The sequence below is a fragment of the Solea solea genome, chromosome 7 (genome assembly GCF_958295425.1).
Source record: "Solea solea chromosome 7, fSolSol10.1, whole genome shotgun sequence".
Classification (NCBI taxonomy): Eukaryota; Metazoa; Chordata; class Actinopteri; order Pleuronectiformes; family Soleidae; genus Solea; species Solea solea.
In genome coordinates this window covers 1,792,897-1,808,577 of record NC_081140.1, presented here as the reverse complement: position 1 = coordinate 1,808,577, position 15,681 = coordinate 1,792,897, and the positions used below count along the sequence as shown (strand labels likewise).

The following is a 15,681-nucleotide window of genomic DNA, read 5'->3' as shown; positions in this document are numbered from 1 at the left end:
CCCGCTCTGTGTGCGCCGCGCTGTGTGCCGCTCACTGTCCGCCGCTGGTCGCTCTCGGGGAGCGTGATTCCTCCGTCCCACGCTGTGTTGGCCGGGATCGCCTGATCGGTATGTAGTGCAGTGGTCTTAGCTTCCTCCTCCAGCCATTCATAAGTTGCTCATTGTTTGTTCACTTCATCGTAGGACGACTGACCGTAACGGCGCAGCGCCGACTAATCCGCTCCTAGAACCGCTGCTGCTTTGCTTCCGCTTTGTCTCTTCACTTCTTTGCCTCATTTAAAGAGATTATTTGGACTGATTGCTGTGCCTCATTGGAACTGTGTGTTTGAAGAACTGATCGCCTCGCTTGCATCGGCATTTGCCGCTCCGCCGGTCGCTTGGTAACGCGTCTCCGATAGTTGGCGCAGCTTCATCTTAAACTGTGTGTGTGTGTGTGTGTGTGTGTGTGTGTGTGTGTACTTGCATGAGAGGACAGTGTGGGAATATACATTTGATTTTGTTCCTTTCTGGTTATTTCTTTGATTTCGTTTGTAATTTGTTTTGCTGTAACCCATAATTACAATTATTCTGTTAGTTTTGGGTTATTATGGGTTGCTTTCCAGTTGCTTTTATATAGAATTTTGTTTATTTGTCATTGGGTCTAATTATTATAATTCCTGTACAATTAATTCTTTGATTTCTCTTTTGTTATTAGTTATTGTTTTGTTTCATTATTTGTTGTAGTCTAATTTGTTGCTTTCTGGTCGCCCCCATTCAGGTGCTGAGCCTACGGTGGTGGATTGGTGTCCTGGTCACGGTGTCCCCTTTTTGTTGTGTTAGCACTTTGTAGCTTCTTTGTTTTGTTTACTTTTATTTGCTTCACGTGTGGTGTTCCTGGGATCCCCTTTTATTTTGGATACGGTTTATCGCTGTAGGTCTCAGCACTGATTGGTTCCCCTTATATGTCCCCTTACGTGAGTAATTCTTTTATATTATTTTTAAAATAGAAATTTGTGTAAATAAAAGTGTTTTTGTATTATTGAACTGCCGTCTCTGTCTCGTTGCATAACGAACCTCAGTGCCTTGCTTTATTTGGGTTAGTCTACTTATAAGAAATCCCTGGGTGAAATTCCCAGGGTGGCGTTGTCTGGCAACTATTAAATTTATCGATGCTGCCTTAAAAAGGCACCTCCCCATACCTCGTGTCGCCACACCGGGAACAGAACTCATTCGACAGAAGTTCTCTACCAGCCCGCCCCCCAGGAGGAGTACCGCCCACCCTACATCACGATTGGTGATACAGAACTGAAGGCAGTCCAGCAGTTCACTTACCTGGGAAGCACCATCTCCTCTGATGCAAAAATTGACAAGGAGGTTGATAACAGACTGGCAAAGGCAAACAGTGCTTTTGGTAGACTCTACAGCCAGGTCTGGAGCAACAAGCATCTGAAGAAAGGCACTAAAGTCAGCATCTACAGAGCTATGGTACTGACTATGCTCCTGTACGGTTCGGAGTCGTGCATCACATACAGACAACACCTACGTCTTATAGAACCAAAATCGTCATCTACGGTGAACTTTCCGCTGGGCACCGCAACAGAGGAGCACCGAAGAAGAGATACAAGGACTCCCTGAAGAAATCACTGTTATCCTGTAACATTGACCACCGTCAGTGGTCAGCCCTTGCTGCAGACTGAGGGGCTTGGCGACACGCAGTGTACCAGTCAGTCTCTTATTGATTTATTTTTCTTCAGTTTTTACTTTAGTAGGTTAAGGGATAGACACAGTCTCTATGGGGTTTTTAATTGGTGACTGCTCGAAAAGAAGCACAGAGAAGCATGAAAGACTGCAACTCTGTGTCCTGGTCTCCACTCTGGATTGTCATGGGTTTCTAATAAAATGAGAAAGACATTATAAGTTACCGCCCCGTCAGAATGAATGATTTCACATACCCACACAGAGCTACGTCGACATGTTTGTGGCTGATTTATTCACTTCCTCTATTCTTCTTTATTGTAACCAGAGCTTGTAAACATACACCACTTGCTTGGTGCCCCCTACTGGTAGATATGTGTAACACATATTGGCACCAATACATAACAAGTTATGAAAATGTTATTTTTGTGGAATTGTGTGGGCACATTACAGTGAATGACAATTAATCATGACACTGGTATTTGCTGTAATGTGGCTGCACATGGTTGAATCTGCACCAAACATTTGTGTTTAGACTGCACATGCATGTTGTCCAAATGCTTTGCACATGCTTTGCACCATGTTCTCCCCTAACCTAACCCTAACCCAAGTTATGTTCAAGTTAATGGCTAAGCTAAATAATTATTCACATCTCACACCACCACCGTTTAATCATTTTTATCAATATCAAAACAACATTGACTAACAAAGGTGTTTTTTTTTTTTTTTAAATGGTTAGTCATCCATAAATCACTGGAAGAAATCTACAAGTCCATTTGCTACTGATTCAATAACCTTGGGTTAATTTGTGTTTCATCATTTCTTTTCTTTCCCCATCAGGTGCTGTTTTGTATTCTTTTCAGGCTTCAGTAAAATAATGTAACTCTTTGGAGCAAACAGGCAGAACAATAAGCCAAAGCTGGAGGCCAAGATGGCAAATGACTCAACTGCATCTGCATAATTTCCAGGGGAGCTGATATAAGCAGGGATGAATGCTAGCCACACAGCACAGAAGATCAGCATGCTGAATGTGATGAACTTGGCCTCGTTGAAGTTTCCCGGCAACTTTCGAGCCAGAAAAGCCAATACAAAGCACATACAGGCCTGTAGACCAATATATCCAAGAACACACCAGAAAGCCAGGCTAGAGCCCACACTACACTCCAGTATGATCTTTGAATGTTCATATTGTGTATTTCTGGATGGAAACGGGGGAGAATCAATGAGCCAGGCAGCACAGATAACCACCTGAACCAGAGTACAGCTGGAGATAATGGTCCTCTGCTGCTTAGGCCCCAGCCACTGAATGCAGCCAGTACCACCAGGGTCTTCCCCAGGATGCAAGAAATACACAGTGAAAATGTGATGCTAAAGGCAGTGTGGCGCAGCATGCAGGACCAATATGTTGGCTTTCCAATGAAAAGCAGAGAACACAGGAAACATAGAGTCAGTGCAAATAGTATGAAGAAACTGAGCTCAGAGTTATTCACACGGACGATGGCTGTGTGTCTGTGACAGAAGAAGACACCACAGACAGCCAGAGTGAAGGAGGCGCCCACCACAGACATCACTGTCAGGGCTATTCCCAATAAATCAAAGGTCAAGTACTCCACTTTCTTGGAGATGCAGGCTGTCCTGTCGTTGTTTGACCAGAAGTCTACAGGACAAATTGCACAATCTACTGAGTCTAAAGGGAAGAAAGTATGAACAATTTTCAGTATTGCATTACTTCTGTGCTACAATTATATTAATGGATTTGCTTTGACTTTTTATTGTTTTGCTCAAACTCACTTGTCTGATTGCTAATTTTGCCGCTGTCACATGGTACACAGTCAAAGCAGCAGATAGGCTCCCCACGACGGACAGCCTTCCGGGAGCCTGGAAGACAACTGGCGCTGCATACAGACACTGGCACCTAGAGTGGAAAGACCATGTGCTAATAATCTGCAGGTGAAAAATTCCTCAAAACCACTTGTAAATAAAGTATTTGTGACTATACGTTATTTGTTTATGTTATATATGTTATATATATTTGGCCTGCAGATGTCAGTCTAGTTTACAGGTATGCCGGTAGTTAGCAAACAACCTTTTGATGGTCACATGGTTACAAGCTGTACACTGAGGACTGGGTTCCTGCCCATAAGCTATTCCATAACCTGTGGTTCTGTTAAATATATTTAGCTGTAGATCTATGAGAGCTCTTTCGGAAGCATTAAATGTCATGAAGAATGATTCATTCATTGTCTACCGCAATATCTTGCACATGAGGGTCACAATGAGCCAGAGCCAATCCGAGCTGACATAAGACAAAAGGCGGGATCAGACCCAGGACGGGTCACCAGACCAGCATACAGAGACAAACAACCATTCACTCTTACATTCCATAAAGAAAGATCCATGAGGAAAACAACAGTGGATAGTAGGTCACCAAACACATCACAGCTGGGTTTTTAATCTCCGTTGTATATAAAAACAAATGACCCTGTATCAGATCCAGTCTGTTCTGTCCACCTGACTTACCTCCATCTCAACCTACAGAACTTCAACAGTTGGCATCTGATGAAGGTAAAAACACAGTGTGAGCAGCTTGCCTCACTCTGATGTCCTGCCCACATTATCCTGTCCTCCTGGATCAACAGCTCCTCTCCCACAGCCTTGGTTCCATCAAACAAACCCACATTGACAAATTCAATGTTTCCTTCTGTGCCTCTCTGCCAGTTGATGATATCATAATAGGGTACAGAGTCGCCCTTGGCATCAAAGTCCACCTCCTCCCCACCAATGTGAAAGTTCACTTCCTGGAGGTAGTGTTGTAGCTTGAAAATTAGGAAATGCGCAAAATGAAACACTAAATTGAAGGTTTTCTTCAGAGTTTTAAGGTTTAAGGCCCCTAAAAATACTCTCTTAATTGGCACAGCAGTAGAAATGTAACATAACGTTAAAGTGAACACATCACATGGAAATGAAAACATGTTGACCCACATTGCTAAGTAAATCAATGTCAATATTGATCAGAAATAATTGTAATTATCTTTTTGGCCATAAGTGAGAAGTCCAGTGCTGTGTTAGCAATGGAGCAACAAACTATTTATAAATATTCATAAACACATCTCAATCTCAATAAGATTTAAATATATTTAGATTTTTTTTAGAACACAGAAAATATGTAATATGTACAGTATGTTACATGACTTTGGTAAATGGGAGATAGTTATCATGGTCTGAATCCCACCTACAATACTTACAAGGCCCACCATTGGGCTTTGACCCACTGTGTGTAATGGTAAAAAATAGTGGATTATACAGTTACCTGCCAAGGTTGTATGTCGTTGCTCTGAGCACATGAGTTGTTCTGGAAAGGCCCCCTCCCTGGCTGACAGAGAAGGAGGTTGTGCAGGGAATGGGCAATGGCATATACAGCCTTATAGACATTATAGGCGACTTTAGGGCTGGATGTATTCATGTAGGCTGAGTGCTGTTCCAGCAGAGACTCCTGACCAGAGCAGGGCGGCATCTGGGTGACAGAGGATGGAAAAGGACTGCAACCATACAGAGACTCCCACAGCTCATGCACCAGCACATTGTCAGGATATCTCTTAGGGTTTACTGTCTGCAGGAAGTCACCCAGTCTGGAGATATGACCTTTTCTGATGCCAAACCCAATGGTTCCTCCCATGTAAGGGTAATACTCTTTCCCTGAAAGGACTGATGACATGACCAAGGCTTCACTCGCCACCCACTGGATTCCAGTGATGTTCTGAGTCATGTAGTCTCTCATGAAAGGTGTCATCAACAAATCGCCTAAAAATACCACCACCACTTTTGCAGTAGAGCTACGCATCACCTTTACAGAGGGTCAGATTATATAGATGACAGGGTTTTACAAGGAGACAAAAACAAAACTCAGTGACATTAAGAAAAACCCAGATGTACACAATGAAAAACAACTAGTATGTCTATAGATCTTAGTATATTTGATATTTCAAACCTCAACAGCAGAGGAATTTCAGTAACTCCATCTGCCGCTGGTACTTTTATTTCTTTTGAATATCAATGTGTGTTGTTTAGTCAGTTTTTATTTGGTGTACTTTTTTCCTTGTGTATTTTTGATTAGGTCTCTTTTTAATGTCTTGTGTGTGTGTGTGTAAAGGGCGATGTTGAGCCCTGTCAAAGAAAAATTTCTGTCACCACTTGGTGTTGGACAAATAAAGTTTATATTCTATTCTATTCTATTCTATTCTATTCTATTCTATTCTATTCTATTCTATTCTGTTGTACTCATTTTGAAGAAAATACTTATTTGCCAAAGTCAGGTCATGTTTTTGTTTACATGATTCATCATTTCCTGGTGTACTTTAGTACTAACATTGCCTCTTGACATGAGCTCTTCATTTTCTGGACATTGTCTCATGTTTTACAATTCTGATCCCTTTGTCGATTTTTTGATTGAAAGCACATTTACTGACCGATGTGGACTTAGTTAAGTGATGTTCTAAGGAAAGGTTTATTGATACATGGTTACAGAGTTACAATTCATGTCATGACTATCTTCTCCTTTCTGGATCTAATATGGGCCTGATGAGATAAATGGATGAAAGTGAGAAAAAGATACAGTTTTCTTCTAGAGTGTCTAAATATAATGACCAAGGTAGGTCCACGAATAGGAGCTTTAATGGGTCTATCTGTTAATATGTGTTAGCAGCACAAATGTGCTTTGTGCTTGTCAGAAACTCATTAGCACTATACAAACGTTAGTTCATTTTTTTTAGCATCAAATCACCACTCTACCCAGCCCCTAGAGTTCCAGAGGCTGTTATTATTTTATCTTTAGATAAGAACACATTAAAAGGACAATGGTGGGTCAGTGGTAGAGTGAATTGTCTTTCAACTGAAAGGTTGAGGGGTTGATTACTGGCTCCATGAGTCTACATGCTGATGTTTCTTTGGGCAAGACACTTAACCTCACATTACTGTGCCAGCAGTGTGTGAATGGGTTTGAAAGAAGTGTGATAAAAAATGTGCTCCACATACATGCAATATATAGATGTTTGATTTTATGTGAATGGGTGAATGACTGTAGTGTAAAGCAGCTAGTGTACAGACCACTTAACATTTAAAGGTAGAAGTCAACAGTGCCCACAGTGTTTTCATACCTTCATGATCCTTAGTCCCATCTGGCGAGTGTAGAGCAGAGGAATAATTTCTTGGTAAGCTACACATACTTTGGTGTCCTGTAATTCTCTCAATAAACCTTTTGCAGCAAAGCGGCCATAATCATGGTCTCCTCGCAGCAGCCCCACCCAAGTCCAGTTAAAGTGAACCAGCAGCTGTGCAATGGCTTTCACCTGGGCTCAACAGAAAAAGACAATCAACTCACTCAGTTTCATATCACAGACATTAAAAAACGTTCATAAATGAAAAGCAATATCTTCATAAATGATTTGGTGTTGTGCCCTGTTATAACATGTCTGTATTCTGTAAATGATAAAGCGTGGAAGTTTGGCAGAACAAAGAAATGTTGATGTGTTATTGAATAGGGACACAACATCTAAGCATTGTTCCATCTTAATAAAATGTAAGCAGTGCTGTATATGTAAGACTCTCAAACAAGCAGAACGACTTCAGACATCAACAAACATAGGATTATACAGAACAACAAAAATAAAAAAAATAAAAAATAAGGATTATAACAAGAAAGGATTATCAACCGCGATTATTATAATGACCAAACCTGAAAAGAACACAAACATAATATAAGAAAGAGGAAAACTTATATGCTTTATGTATATACATATATATGCTATATATACTTATATTTAAATCCATTTCTTAGTGTTTGAAGATTTGCCTCTTTTTTATTCATAGTTTAAATTTGACAGTTTAAAGCTTTAAAGGTAGTTGTAATAAGTATTTCTGATGACGGAGTAGTAGAGCTTTGACTGAAAACAATAACTGACCACATGTTTTACATTTTACCTGGTAGTCATCACTAGGAATTACTCTGAAGAAGGTTGGATATTTTTGTCTGTCTGACAAACATGCACATGAAGAAGCGTAGCTGATCTGTGTAAAAACAGAGTGCAGTGTTACTGAGAAAAGAAAAGAAGAACATTTTTGTGTTGATTGACATAAATAACAGTCACCATGTTACCATGGGGATCCTGAATGTTTGCAGGATTCTTGACACAACAATAGACTGAGCGGATCCAGAAGCCCCAATCACAGCAAGGATTGATGAGGCATTTGTGCACATAGAAGAGTTTTCCTCACTCACTCCATTCAGCATCGATAAAACAGCTCTCTTTCCTGTCAGTGGATGTGCACATGAATCAAAGATTCTGTAGCCCAGTGTGTGATTCGGCAACAGCACTGGATTCTGGTTTATCTCCTCCACTGCCAGTCTCATAGTCTGAGCCCACCGGAAAACTCTGGGATTAAATTTGTGGCTGATACAGATGAATGTAGTGTGTTAATTTAATGTTAATCTAATGATTATAAACACATTCAGTCCATTTTATATTTATAAGAATGCAAAATTAGATAATTCACAGGAAAAAGTAAGTAAAATCCTCCCACTATTGTCTATGAAACTCACGCATTGCAATTTATCGGTGGTGGTCTGTAGGTGCCTTTGAGGTCTGGCAATTTCAGACTAAAATGAATGGGGAAAATCCCACCGATGACATAGTTACCCTGGACCACAAAGTCTGGCTGGAAGCGGTTTAGAAGAGTGCACTTTGAGGCTGCTGGTGGAGCTGCAGTGGTGATGCTGGAAAGTGAGCTATCAGTTAAAGTGAGGACACTGACAGCAAAGTAAAGCAAAGAAAATAAAGCAAGTGAAGTCATAATGTTTCTCTGTGCTGAGAGGAGAATGAGAGGGACAGAGCAAAAGATAAGGCACTTTATAATGTAGTATTACACCTTCTCAGTCTGGCATCTTATTAATGACAGAGTGGCTTTGGATTGGACAGTGATCCACAATCAGGAACTAAAGTGGGTTAATGCAAACTATGGGGAAAAAGCTGAGGCCCTAACCAAAGAAAAAACAAAGAGAAATACACAGACAAATACAGTCTCATATGATTATGTACCAGTTATTATTTATTTTTTGATGTAAAGAGGCAACAGACAGTTGTGTCTCTCATGATTTCTGTTTGATCACTGTCAAAAAGATGAAAGTAAAGACTCAAGTACTGTACTTTTCTGAAATTGAATTACTTCATATTTGTAATTTTGTGCTAATATGATTCCATGGTGCTCTGCACAAACTGAAGTGTCACTACAATGGCAAATGGTACAAGGTTTCATTTACAGTACATGCATGAAACTTGGCAGGGTGATCAGACCAAGAACTGACAAAGATCAAGTGACCTATTGAGTGTAACTCCTTCTGAAGACTTGTACAGATCATCTGTGTGATCTTTAAACATTAAACATGAAAAGTTACTAAAAGTTCCAAGCTGCCTTACAAGGTGTGGCTGCGGCAGCACAGTGAATTTGCATGATCACTATGAAATGCAAAATTCGTATTTCCTACATATAACAAGTGATATCATATTAAAATCAATGAAAAAATCCTTCTTGGTGTCATGACCTACACTCAAGAGGTAGTTGGTCATTTTTTTAATTTTGTATCTAGTAATAAATTGGTCCCTGGTATATTCAGTAGTGATGTCAGTCTGACACTGAAGCTCCAATCCTTGCTTCAAACTCGAAGTTACATTCTCTTTGAACCACTGCTTCAAAGCTTGCTTTGCAACAGAGCAAGTTATGTATGAAGCAGTGACTGCTTCATACATAACGGTCACACAATAGCTTCATATCGCAAGATGAGTCGTTGACACGAGACTTGCTTCAGGAGGCTTGTGCGCGCCAAAACACACCTTAAAGGCACCCGATACACACCCCACAACATGTGGGTTTGTTGTCGGAGTTGTTGTGTGCGTTGTTGCTGTTATCATCATCATCACTGCTTTTGGTTGTTCAACATGGAGCCAACCAGGAAGAGAAGCCGTTCTCAAATGTGGGAACACTTTGAGCTGATCAGTCCTAATAAGGTGAGTACTTTATTACTAAACAAGCAACTTAAACAGTAGCAAGCTAGCAGTTTGTAAGTTAGGTATAGTTGCATGTGTGGTGATTTAAGTTATTTCTATGACCTGACTGTTTGTTTTCTTGTTTGATCATTACTGTTCATGCAGGTCCAGTGCTTGCATTGTTCCATGCAATTGGTGTATAATAACAATACATCCTCGATGCTTAGGCACTACAGAGCTAAGCATGAAAACAAGCAGGAGAACACTGTTCATGGTAGGTTATGTTTAATATATATGTTTATCCACACAATTCTACACACCACTAAAAATGTTACAGTAACATACAGATAACAGTTTTATTTGTTTGATTCTGTCTTAGTGGACCGAAAGCAGGAGCTGGATGAGGCTCTGGTGAATATGCTGGTGAAGGACTCTCAGCCTTTTACCATTGTGGACGATCCAGGCTTCAAAGAGTTTGTGGGAAAGCTTGACCCCACATACACTCTGCCTTCCAGACAGGCTCTGAAGAAGATGGTGGAGGAGAAATATGAGGAGGAGAAGGCCAAAGCCAAGGCTCAACTGCAGAGTGTGGAGGCAGTGAGTCTGACCTCTGACATGTGGACCTCCACGAATATGGATGCATATCTGGCAGTAACTTGTCATTGTGTGCTGGATAATGACCCAAGACCACAGTGCTGAAAACATCGCAGCTGCTCAGAGGTCTCTGATGATGGAGTGGGGACTTGAGGGGAAGGTTCAATGCCTGGTGACTGATGCTGCTGCAAACATGGTCTCCACTGCGAAAAAACTAGCCATGTGACATGTTGTTTGCATTGCACATGCATTAATGAAGCTCATTCAGAAGGTGGACACACGCTGGAACAGCACCTTTTTGATGTTGCAGCGCTTATATAATGAGAGGCAGACAGTCGGGGCAGCTCTGGCATCGCTTAAGACAGATGTTCATCCTCTCTCTTCTGAGTTATATGAAACATGTCTCCAAGTGCTCTCCCCATTCTATGCAGCAACTGTGGAACTGTCCCAGGAGAAGAGAGTGTCAGGTTCAATGGTGATTCCACTTGTAAAGATGTTATTTCAAGCAACCCGGGAAGTAATACAGAAGACCACAAATGTAACAGCAACACTTCTTGGACAGAATATCACTGCAACCCTCATAAAGAAGTTTGACAACCTCGAGAGCTCAACTGTCCTGTCACTCGCCACACTGCTGTGTCCAAGATTTAAAGCCATCGGATTTTACAGTCCAGAAAAGGCCCAAAATGCTGTACGGAAACTTACACACACACACTGAAACTTGTCTGTGTTCATGACTGTCAAATCTTAATTTTTCTTTCAGCTTTCAACCTTTGGACAAGTTTAGATCCAGATGCTACACTGGCAAGAGCTCACAGGAGTCATACATCAGATGCCACAATTGAAGTTCAGTGATACATGACTGATCCTCCCTACAAAGATCAGAGGATCCTCTGGCCTACTGGAATTAGCACATTTATGCATAACAGCCTCATCTGTTCCTTGTGAAAAATGTTTTTTCAAAAGCTAGAGAAATTGTCAGCTAAAAAAGAAATCGCCTTAGTCCAAAAACAGTGGAAAAACTCTTATTCCTAAATAAAAACCTCTGAATTCCCATCCCCAAATGTCATGACTGTCAATCACAGCCCACCTTCCCTGCACCCATTTTGTTTCCTAAAACACACCCTCTCTCAAGCCCAGATACTAGTCAACATATGTCTACTGAATCAGCTGAACATATATTGACAGTGTTTGTTGTCTACTATTTCACCATTAGATGTCACTGAAATGAACCTTTGAATGAATGAACTCATGTTCAATACAATTGGCAAAGTAGTTCAATACTGCATTATTGCTTCAATTGAGCATCACTAATATTCAGTCATTACAGATGAAAGTTATGAAAAATCTAGTTTTTGTGGAATTGTGTGAGCATGGTTTGGACCAAAACACAGACCCAGAGCTGAGCAATAAACAGATTTGTTTGATGGAGTAAGGTTGGTAGGAAGGGGTAGGAGCAGGAGGTAGGAGATGGCAAGGCAGTAGAGGGGTCCAGAGACTGCAGAGGAGCTGAGATGTGGGGGGAAGGAAAATGCAGGAAAAAACAGACTGCCAGGTATGGATATGACAGTGCCCCTCCTCAACGGTCACCACTGGGTGACCCACCCGGCTTGTCAGGATGAGATTTGTGGAAATCCCTCACCATGACCTGATCCATGATGAAGGAACACGGGACCAAGGAGAGATCCTCAGGACTGCAACCCTCCCAATCTACCAAAAACTGGAACCCACACCCCCGGCGGCGCACATGCAGGAGCATACACAGGATGACCATCAAAAAGCTGGGGGGCGGGGGGGATGATGTTGCATTGAGGGCACTGCAATTTCTCCTCCCTGCACTGGAAACAAAGGTGGAAGGTATCCTAGAGCAGTGGTCCCCAACCCCCAGGCCGCGGACTGGTACCAATCCGTGGGTCAATTGGTACCAGGCCGCACAGAAAGAATACGTAATTTACATTATTTCTGTTTTATTTATTATCTGAATCTGAACATTGTTTTATTTTGGAAAATTACCAGATTCTCTCCGCCACATCTGTCTAGGACTCATTCTTGACACAATTCAAGATGCTCGCCTTGGTCACATGTCACGGTCGCAAGAAGAAGATCAACTGCTGGACATTGCAAATGATGGCAGCCTTAAAAATATGTTTGAGACAACATCTCTGACGGTGTTCTGGATTAAAGTCATGGCAGAATACCCTGAGATTGCCACAACAGCACTGAAAACCCTGCTGCTGTTGACGCAGCACCCACGTCATCTGGGTCCTCCATTACTGGCTGCTGCGCAGTTAACAGGTGGGACTTCACATGTTGTACATTTGCCCTTTGGTCAGCAGGCAGGCATCCGCAACTGGTTGAATTTCGGCCACAGGAATGTTGCAACCTTTGTGGCGATCAGTGATGGACTTGGCAATTTTTTCTCCATGCATGCCGTTGACGCATGGTTGCTCTGTGCAGTATTGTTGGCACAATGTTATGAGGACACTGCTAATAAAGTTGCATACACAGTGGATTCACTTTTATTATTATATTTACAAAGTACCAGTTTTTATGCCGGTCGTATCATTTTATTTTGTTCTATTGTCTATTGTCTGACATTAAACCGGTCAATGGGGCTAAAAAGGTTGGGGACTGCTGTCCTAGAGCACACTCAAAAGGTGTCATACCTGTAGCAACGCTGGAGAGGGAATTGTGAGCGTACTCAATCCAGGCTAGGTGAGAACTCCAAGAAGCAGGGTTTTGAGCTGCCACACACCGCAGGGCCGCTTCCAGGTCTAGGTTCATCTGCTCTACCCGTCCCTTAGTCTGGGAATGGAATCCCGATGATAGGCTGACCAACACCCCCAGAGCAGAGCAGAATGTCTTCCACACCTGAGAGGGAAACTGTGGGCCTCGATCTGAGACAATGTCAGAGGGAATACCGTTGAGTCTGAAGACATGCTGCAATAGGAGCTCAGCTGTCTCCCGGGCGGAGGGAAGCTTCTGCAGTGCAATAAAATGCATGGATTTATGGTGGTGTTACCTTGGGAATGAGGAAGCCCTGTGACAAAGTCCAGCAATATGAGACCAGGGACGACTGGAAATTGGCAGGGGACGAGGGGGCCAGCAGGTGGCTGATGGGAGGATTTTTGACAAGCAGCGATGAAAGCTTTTGTGTCAGCATCCATAGCGGGCCACCAGAAATGTCTTTGGAGGAGCTTGGTTATACCCCGGGTGACAAGCCATCTGGGAGCTATGTCCCCACTGTAGAACCTGAGATCTTACAGGGTCTGGAACAAAGAGCCTGTCAGGTGGGCCATTACCTGGGTCAGGCTGGTCTTTTTGGGCCTTCCTGATGTTGGTCTCAATCTCCCAGGTGACTGCCCCCACCACACAAGAGGGAGGAAAGATGGTGTTGGGTCTTAAGGGGGACTCCTGGACTGAGAATTGTCTGGAAAGGTCGTTAGGCTTAGTGTTCTTGGATCCAGGCCGGTAGGTTATAGCAAAGTTGAAATGGTAAAAAAAAAAGCACACCAAGTTTTTATGGTCTGTCCACACCAGGAAAGGAAGTTCCGCCCCATTGAGCCATTGCCACCACTCTTCAAGCACCAGCTTTACCGCTAGCAACTCCCTGTTCCCCACGTAGATGTAAGTAAGTGCTTCAAGTAAGCCAAACTATAAAGTGCTCGTCATAAGTGCGATGTAAAGTAAGTGCTTCTTTTTCTTTTGTGTTGTCGTCTTCTTAGTCGAGGTACAGTCGAAAGAGATGTGGTTTTTAGTCAGTGACGGAAGAAATGGAGGCTTTCTGCTGTCCGGATGTCGATGGGGAGCTTGTTCCACCATTTGGGTGCCAGGACAGCTAACAGTCACGAGACTGTTAGCTGAGGCGAAAGCCTCTGTGATCCTCTCAGTGAGGGGGCAGCAAGCCGGTTTGCCGATGCAGAGCAGAGTGGGTTTGCTAGGGTGTAGGTTTTGATCATGTCCTGGATGTAGGCTGTACCGGATCCGTTTGTAGCATGGAACACAATCACTAGAATCTTAAAGTGGATACGAGCAGCTACAGGAAGCCAATGAAGGGAGTGGAGGAGCGGTGTAGTGTGAGAGAACTTTGGTTAGTTGAAGACCAGTCGAGCTGCTGCATTCTGGATGAGCTGCAGAGGTCATATGGCACATGCAGGGAGACCAGCCAGGAGGAAGTTGCAGTGGTCCAAGCGTGAGATGACAAGAGCCTGGACCAGAACCTTTGCCGCCTTCTGGGTTAGAAGAGGTTGTATCCTTCTGATGTTGTGCAACATGTATCTGCAAGATTGAGCTGTTGCAGCAATGTTGGCAGTGAGGGAGAGATGGCCATCAAGTGTCACACCCAGGTTCCTTGCGCTATGAACCTGGTTGCGCTTCGTTGGTGTGAGTCTCTATGAGAAAAAGGTGCAAGGATGCAGCTTTTGGGACTCAGCAATGTACTTCTCCATGGCCCCTCTCTCTGGGCGAGAGAGGATGTAGAGGAGCTGAGACGTGGGGGGAATGATGATGGCAGGTGGCGGGTAGTGGTGAGGAAAGCCGGGAGTGGAGCGGGTCCAATGATTTAAGGTCACCATGTTCTTTGCTCATGTTCATGTCCAAACCATCCAACAGTCTGGCAAATATCACTATTTATGGGAGAAGGTTCACTCTGACCATGGCTTACTTCTCTAGTTGAAACATTAACACGATACAAAAGTCTTGGACAACAGTTTTTCTTCAACTTGCTAGGCAATAATACAGTTTACAGTTAGAACACTCATGAGTTGGAACCAATCACACTGGAGCCACATCTGAAGTGCCCAACAAAGCGAGTCTCAGTGTGAAATACAGCGAGAATATTGTGTGACACAAGATGTCTCTGTAATATAAATGTAATCTTCCAATATCCTGTTATCATGTTTCTGATCAATGTTTTGCACATCTAGACCTTGAATATTTTGTTTTGTTAGTGTAGCCACAATACATTTTCCATCCTAAATAGATTTTGTTTAGTGTCATTTTTATAATCCTGAATATCAAGATTTTTGAAAGAAGCAACCTGACCCAAAGAAAAATATTCTTAGCCAGCTGACAAAATCATTTTAGGGATACTAGAGCTTTGTCTCATGTTGAACTATCACCTTAATGCATTGTGCGAGTCCAAGCTAATGGCTAAGCTAAATAATTATTCACATCTCACACCACCACAATTTAATCAGTTTTGCACACTTGTCACTACAAAGTCATATCTGTAAAGAAATATCAATATCAAAACAACATTGACTAACAAAGGTGTTTTTTTTTTTTTTTTAAATGGTTAGTCATCCATAAATCACTGGAAGAAATCTACAAGTCCATTTGCTACTGATTCAATAACCTTGGGTTAATTTGTGTTTCA

At 42.4% G+C, this 15,681-nt stretch overlaps 1 long non-coding RNA gene and 1 pseudogene across 1 annotated transcript; one reads left to right on the top strand and one right to left on the bottom strand.

Annotated features, from left to right (window-relative positions):
* Positions 1 to 1,023, top strand: LOC131462455 (uncharacterized). Its single transcript, XR_009240879.1, has 2 exons — positions 1 to 108; positions 184 to 1,023. It is a non-coding gene; the product is annotated as an uncharacterized LOC131462455 (long non-coding RNA).
* A 1,467-nt stretch (positions 1,024 to 2,490) lies between these two features.
* LOC131462821 (extracellular calcium-sensing receptor-like) lies at positions 2,491 to 8,520 on the bottom strand (annotated as a pseudogene).
* Between the last annotated feature and the right edge of the window lie 7,161 nt (positions 8,521 to 15,681).